The sequence below is a fragment of the Rattus norvegicus genome, chromosome 11 (genome assembly GCF_036323735.1).
Source record: "Rattus norvegicus strain BN/NHsdMcwi chromosome 11, GRCr8, whole genome shotgun sequence".
Lineage (NCBI taxonomy): Eukaryota > Metazoa > Chordata > Mammalia > Rodentia > Muridae > Rattus > Rattus norvegicus.
In genome coordinates this window covers 44203627-44211291 of record NC_086029.1, presented here as the reverse complement: position 1 = coordinate 44211291, position 7665 = coordinate 44203627, and the positions used below count along the sequence as shown (strand labels likewise).

Below are 7665 nucleotides of genomic sequence, written 5' to 3'. Positions count from 1 at the left end.
TTAAACCACTGAGCCCTCTTTCTAGCCCCTTAATTCTATCATTACTGCCTTCTAAAGAAACTTATTTGTTGCTTAATTCACCTTTTTTAAAAGAGCATGTCTATCAACAATGATACAATATAGATTTATAACAGTGGAAAAAAAATACAGTCCCCAGATGAAAAGAGATTTCAGTGTTTTCAAATTTCTGGCATGGTACTCTTTGAAATTCAGGAACCAATCAGCATTCCCAGGGAGTCTTGGGGCTTTGAAAATTATGATACTTTGAACATACCTCTTACAAACTTAACATCTACAATCTGAATAGCTAAAATTCCTATTGAAAGACTGAAATATACTGCATTTAGTCGTATTTAGAATTACATTCTATAAGAACGTTCATTGCAAACAATTTAAAATTTGGGTCTCACAGTAAGATAAAGAGCCTCTCATGGAATCATATGTGGCCAGTACCCGTTTAAGGACTTTACACTGGAAATGTGTTATACCTTGAGTGTATTCACTGGACTTAAGATATTCTATATGTGTGAACTCCTTAGTTCATTTTTGTTCTACAACACGTTTTCTGCTCGTGCACATGCTTGATTATACACATGTAGGCCTAGGCAGGACCCATATATGAAGAACATCCGCACCCCCGTACCTCCCCCCCCACCCCCCGTCCCAGAGGCTTAATATTATTCATTCTAAGCTCATTCATTTTTTGGGCAAGGTTTGTAATTTTATTCTTTAGAGCTGAATAATATTCCATTTTTATATGTACTGGATTTTCTGTGGATAGACAACTAGTTTGAATCCATTTCCTTCTTACAGTGAGTAAAACGGCTGTAAGCGTGGGAGGGGTGCAGATACTTCTGTGTTAGGGTGTGGAGTTCTCTGGTGAGTGCATATGTGTGAAATAGCTGGGTTATATGGGAGTTGTTTTTTGAGGAACCTCCAAAATGAATTCCACAATGACTATTAATCTGCACCCAGGCAGCAGTGAGTAAGAGTTCCTTTTTTCTGCGTCTTTACCAACACTCATCAGATTTCTTGGCAGCTATTCTGACTAGGGCGAGATAGAATGTCAAAGCAGTGTTACTGTGCATTTTGCTGATGGCTCAGGACATTGAATACTTCACAGATAGTTATTGGGTGTGTATTTCAGTGTTTGAAAACTGTTCAGTTTATTGGTCCGTTTGTTTCTGGTAGATTCATTTCCTTCATCTCGGGAAGTTCTTTATAAATTCTAGAATCAGAGCCTTGTCTGAGGTATAGTTGGACAGGCTTTTCTCCCACCCTGTAGCCTGTGTGCTGCACAGATAGTTTTGCTTGATGTTCAGAAGCTCTACAATTTCATGCAGTCCTATCTGTTCAGAAAGTTCTCGCCTCCCCAGTGTCTTGGTCAGTATTCTCTATGTTTTTGTCTACAAGTTTCAGGTTTTAAATTAAATTAAGGTCTCTTCCTCTCTTCCTTCTTTCCTCTTCCTCCTTTTTTTAAAATTTTATTTATTTATTTATTTATTTATTTATTTATTTATTTATTTATTTATTTTTTGAGGCAGGGTTTATTTGTGTAGCCCAGGCTAACCTGGAACTTGATCTGCAGATCAGGCTGGCTTTATAATCACAGAGATCCCCCTGCCTGGGATCAAAGTCGTGAGACTTTTTTTTTAAATGTTGGAGATAGGGTTTCAGTACACTGCCCTGGCCATCCTGGATCTTGCTGGGTAGACAACGCTGGCGTCAAACTCAGAGAGATCTGCTGCCTTGGATTAAAGGTGTGGGTCTGCTAGAGGTTTCAGGGAGACATTTGACATTCTGTCTCATGATTTGTGGTGCATCTGTCTACATTATTTAGAGCTTCTGGCTGTAATTTTGGTAGATGGTACGCATTTAGAAATTCTATTTCTCTGTCTTCCAGAACTTTAGACGTTTATAGAGTATTCTCTAGTAAGGTTCTGTAATTTGTTGGACTCTGTGTGATGGCACTCTTTTATCTCTGATTTTAACTCTTTTCTTCTCCTTTTGTCAGACTGGCTAGAGGGTTGTCAGCCTTACAAATATCATTATGATACCCAAGGTTCTTTGTCTTCTAAAAACTAATTCTCCCTAGAGTTGCTACAACAGACCCTGAGACCTTAGTACAATGGATACTAGATCCACCATTCTGACCTTAGAACCCAGCTAGTGGTGCCTAACACCTGCCAAAACTGGAACCAAGACTTAATCCATCAAAGGCTTATCTGTAGTTCCAGGATCTGGGGAAGCCCGTGGTGGTTTGAGTGAGAATGGCCCCGTAGATTCACATATTTGAATACCCAATCACCAGGGGTAGCACTATCTGAAAGGATTAGGAGGTGTGGCCTTGTTGGAGGAAGTGTGTCATTGGGGGGTGGGCTTTGGGGCTTCACCCTGTCTGTGCCCCTCCCTCCCTGTTGATTGGATTTGGATGTAGAACTCTCATAGTACTTATGCATGCTGCTGTGCTCCTCACCATAATGGACTAAACGTCTGAAACTGTCAGCAGGCCCAAGTAAGTGCTTTGCTTTATAAGAGTTGCCATGGTCATGGTGTCTCTTCACAGCAACAGAAAACTACGACGTCCCTAAACGTACTAACATTGCTTTTTGGTTCCTGTAGTTACCCCTTCTCACTGACTGTTCTGGCTAAATGAAGGTGTGCCAACCAGGGTGAGGTTTTGTTGTGCAAAAAAAGCATAGATAGGGAGGCTCAGGGCTACATGACGTGGGCAAGTTTCCCATATAGCTGGTGGCCAGTGATAGACTTTTAATTTGGTTTTAAGAGTGCCCATGTGTTCTCTGGTGGAATTACCTCACAACATTGCTACCTGTGCACGTGGCAGTGTCTGCAGACACTTGGTTTTTACTATGACTAGAGAGAACCACAGACACCTGATAAAGCCTGTTGCGGTAAACTTCCAACCCCAATAAGCCCGTGCAAAATCCACACAACTCAGTTATTAATAAGCTGTATACCTAGTTTGGGCAGATCTACCCCATACTAATCTACTCCCCAGGCATGAGATCCCTTGCTGCTTGCAGCTGCTCCAGGGCCTGTGCTTTTGCTCCATCTTCCTCCTCCTTCCTCTGTCCTTCTCCTCTCTCATCCCTACCCTTTCTCTACTCTCTAAAACCTCCAGCCCCACCTTTTCCTTCCGTTGCCCAATCACAGGCTCCAGCCTTTATTTGACCAGTTAGAATGGGGAGAAGGTTCGCATGAAATCACTTGACCTCTTGAGGAAGCAGAATAAACATCAGAATACAAACAGCACCAGGCAATCCATACAAAAGCCAAATGATGTTCGCTATCCTCCAAAATACTGCTGGCCCAAATGTCACCAGTGCAGAGAAACCCTCGCTTAGATAACTGCTTGGAAATCATGTTTGTAGGGTTCTAATTTAGCCACAATAAGCCTCAGGGGTCATTCCAGTTCCATTCCGGTGCTGCAATAAAATACCCTGAACAAAAGGAACTTAGGGGAGGAGGGTGTATTTGGCTCACACTCCAGTTCACAGTCTTAAAGGGAAATCAGTGCAGGAACTCGCAGCAGTAATCCTGGAAGAATGCAGCTTGCTGGCTTGCTCTCGGGTCATTTTAAGCTAGCTTTCTTATACAGCCAGGGCACCTATCTATGAAATGGCATCATCTACAGAGGACTTTGCTCTCCTACACCAATGAACAATAAGGACAGTCTCCCACAGATGTGCCCAAAGGCCAAGCCCATCTACTCAATTCCCCAAGCCAGGCTTTCTTTCAGATGATCCTTGGTTGTGTCAATTTGATGATTCAAGCTAACTAGGTCTGGAATCTATTTTGGGGGGCAGGGTGAGGATGGGGAGGGCAAGATGGCTCAGAGGAAAGCACCTCACCAAGGGCAAATGACCTCTGGGACGCACATGGTGGAAAGACAGAACCGATCCTTACAACCTGTCCTCTGATCTCCATGTACACGCAGCACATACATAATAACTATGTTTTAAAAAATGAAAAAACCAAACTGGGACTAGAGGCGGTGCCACATAAGTCTACCATGTGAGACACAAAGCTGCAGACGCTTCATACTACACGCAACCGTCAGAGCTCAAAAATTCCCCCAATCTCGACGACGAGGTTTCTTTCCCTATCACAGTTGTGAGCCTGAGGCACAAACTGACACTGTGTAGGGTTTTTCTAACCTCAGTATTTGAAGTGTCTTCCCAAAATATAACTTGATAAATTAGTCAACACCACTAGGTCATGGATCATCTAGGCAATTGAATAGACACACAATGAATCCCTAGTTGGGGTAATGACAAGAACCTGAGGTGGAGTGGCATTTCAAAAATTTACACAGACATAATGTGGAAATAGACATCTGTATCAGTCAGGGTTCTCAGATGATTAGAACTGATAGAATTGATATCTGTATAAATATATATAGATATGTATATGTGTCTGTGTGTATGTATGTATGTATGTATATATGTATGTATGTGTGTATGTATGTATGCATATGTGTGTGATTCATTAGAGTGGTTTGGAGGCTGTGTTCCAGCTAGGCCAACAATGCTTGTCTGCCAGCAGCTAGTCCAAGAGTGCCTCAGCTGGTCTTCAGTATACATCAGATCCTGAAGAAATCACTCTGACACCAATGAAGGAGTGGACTCGTCAGCAAAAGCATGCAGGCAATGGGCAAGCTTCCTCCTTCCATGTCCTCATGTAGGCTGCAACTAGAAGGTGTGGACCAGATGTAAGCTAGATCTTCCCACTTCAAAAGATTGGGATTTACAGGTCTTCCCACTTCAAATAATTAATCAAGGGAAATCCCTCACAGGCATACCCAGAACCTTCCGTTTTAGTTCAGTCCAGATGTAGTCAAGTTGACAACTAAGAATAGCTATCACAGTATATTAAAACATGTTGTACGTAGTTTGTGCTACCCCACTTTAGGTTCTGGGTGGACAGAGCTACTAGCCCCGCCCAGATTCCCTCGGATCTGCAGATGAAAGATACACACATACATTAGCTCATTTTACAACCTGCCTTATTGGCTCAATGGTGGGCAATTCTAATCTCAAGCAGCTAGGGTGCCCTCCCAATACTCTTAGCTCAGAACCCAAAATCTGCCCTCAACTTTAGTTGCTCAGTTAACTTTTCCTTCTTCAGCAACCCAAAATTGCCCTCTATCTTGTGTTTCTAATCTCCCACCTATGGTGGCTCCTCCTGAGATCTCACAGAAAGAGAGGTGAGAAGGCTGGTGACCTTTTCTCCCTCTGAAGCATTGCAAGAACTTCCTTTCTCTTTCTGCATATCTTAGCCTCCTATGGGGACCTGGAAGTCCCTCCTCTTTCCTTCTGCTCAGGAATTGACCCCTGGCATTTTTATTGATCCATCAAGAACCAATTAGGGAACAGGACCTTAGCATCAGACCCACTCCCTACAAAACTATCTTAAAATAAGTTTATTATTGTGTATGTGCATATTTTTAAGAATATGTATCAAATTGAGGAATTACTGTCTCAAGTAAAAATTGACTTAAGGTATGCATAAACCACACTCATAATCTCATCTTTCAGGAGCTCAGACAGGAGGACTGCCATGAGTTTGAAGGTAGCCTAAGCTACACAGTGAGTTCCAGGCCAGCCTGGGCTACAGTGTCAGACTGTCTCAAAGAAAAGTTACTGTATTTTTGAGAATTAGTACATTTCTCTTCAGACCAAAAGGATATGCTATTTCCGTCTGAGGTTTGTACACAGGGAAAGAAAATTCCTGTGTAGAACTCAAGGAAAGACATAGTGTGTAGTTCTGACATTTGCACAGTTAAGTATTGGCTTCCATTTATCTGAATGGCTTCCAGGAATATTTTTTAAATAGCCACTTTAAAAAAATTCAATCATCAATTCAGTGCATATGCACTGAGGGTCTGTAGCACATCAGACACGGTAGTAAGCACTGTGGACCTGGGGGCAGTTTCCCCACTTAGGGAACTCCTGGTACAGTGGAGGAGACACAGACCCCCAGCAAAGGGAAGCCACAGGGCTCCAGAGTGTGCGAGGAATTCCCAGGGAAGTGACAGCTGTTCTTCACTGTGTGCACGAGTGTGTGCATGTGTGACTGTGTTTGCAGGCGCACATGAGTGCGTAGGAAGGTCTGACATAGAAGACAGGTGTCTTCCTTGTTGCTCTCCACTTTGCTGAGGCGCAGTCTTACCCGACTTGCAGCTTGCTGATCTGACTGGTCTAGCTAGCCAGCTTGCCCCAATACCCACCTCTGCCTTTCAAATGCTGGGCTTAAGGGTGATGGCCACCTTTTTAGGGTTTTATCTGGGTTCTGGGGATCTCAGCTCTGGTCTTCTTTATAAAAGTGGGGTTTTCCTCCTGTCCCCAAGCTTCTGGAATAATACCTGAGGCTTGCATATTAATCATCCCATTATTCTAAATTCTGCCACGAGGCTCGTTATCTGTTCATCCATTCCACGTTCCCATGAGTCCTCCCCTGCCTGGCTCTGTCCCAGATTCCTGCCTCCTACATCCCACCTCAGCTACAGGGCAATCAACTTTATTTGACCCGTGAAGCTTCCTTCTACACCTCCCGAGTGTGTAGGAAGTGCTTCATCCAATGAGGCCTCTCCCCAAACCACAGAATGGTTTTTAAGCAAAACACCACCAAAAGATCGAGTATAAAAATTCATAAATAGTCAGGCATACACTTTGAATCTTAGAACATAGGAGGCAGAGGGAAGAGGACCTCCGTGAGTTCAAGGTCAGCTTGGTCAACAGAGTGAGTTCCAGGACAGCTAGGAGTATACAGAGAAACCTTGTCTCAAACAAAACAAAGCAAAAACTAAAAATAAAACAAAACTCTCAAACAAATAAACAAAACAATTAATAAAAATTATATTAAAGTTATGGGTAATAGGACTGAAGAGAAGGCTCAGTGGTTAAGAGTACCCAGAGGGGGTTGGGGATTTAGCTCAGTGGTAGAGCGCTTGCCAAGCAAGCACAAGGCCCTGGGTTCGGTCCCCAGCTCCAAAAAAAAAAAAAAAAAAAAAAAAGTACCCAGAGGACCTGGGTTCAGTTCCCAGCATCCACATGGCCCTTCACAACTGCCTACAACTCTAGCTGCAGGAAGCTGATGTCCTCTTTTGTCTTCTGTAGGCACGAGTCATGCGTGTGGTGCACACACATATGTGTAGGCTAAACAGGCACCCGAGTTTTAAAACGAAGTGCAAGTGTAACGAATATGCAAGATTCATATTGTTCCAACTATAGCTCATTTGCTCTTTTAAAATTTTATATCTATTTTTATTGTATGACTGCTTTGCCTGCGCGTATGTCTGTTCAGCACATGCTTGCCTGGTCTCCGTGGAGGTTGGAAGAAGGCATCGGATCCCCTGGTACAGGAGTTCCTGGGAGCCCTGATCCAGTGTGGGTCCTTGAACCTGAGCCCCCTGCAAACGCCCCCAGTGCTCTTACCTACGCAGCCAGCTCTCCAGACCCATCTTACTTACCTGTTGTTAACACTCCTTTCAGCAGTCATATGCTACAGTACACTGTGCAAGCATGCACCAGGTCCACATTCAAAGACTTCAAGCTGCTAGCTTCAAAGTGGCCACAGTGGGAGCATTTCTGTCACAGAAGTTGGCTAGCACTAGTGTAGTGGTTTGAATGTTTGTCCCAGGGA

At 43.4% G+C, this 7665-nt stretch overlaps 1 long non-coding RNA gene across 1 annotated transcript in view; it reads left to right on the top strand.

Annotated features, from left to right (window-relative positions):
- The first annotated feature begins 2422 nt into the window (after window positions 1-2422).
- The window catches only part of LOC120095616 (uncharacterized), a 40617-nt gene continuing 35374 nt past the window's right edge, over window positions 2423-7665 (top strand). Inside the window, exon 1 of the long non-coding RNA XR_010056260.1 lies at window positions 2423-2515. This is a non-coding gene — a long non-coding RNA (uncharacterized LOC120095616). The remainder of the gene's footprint in view (window positions 2516-7665) is intronic.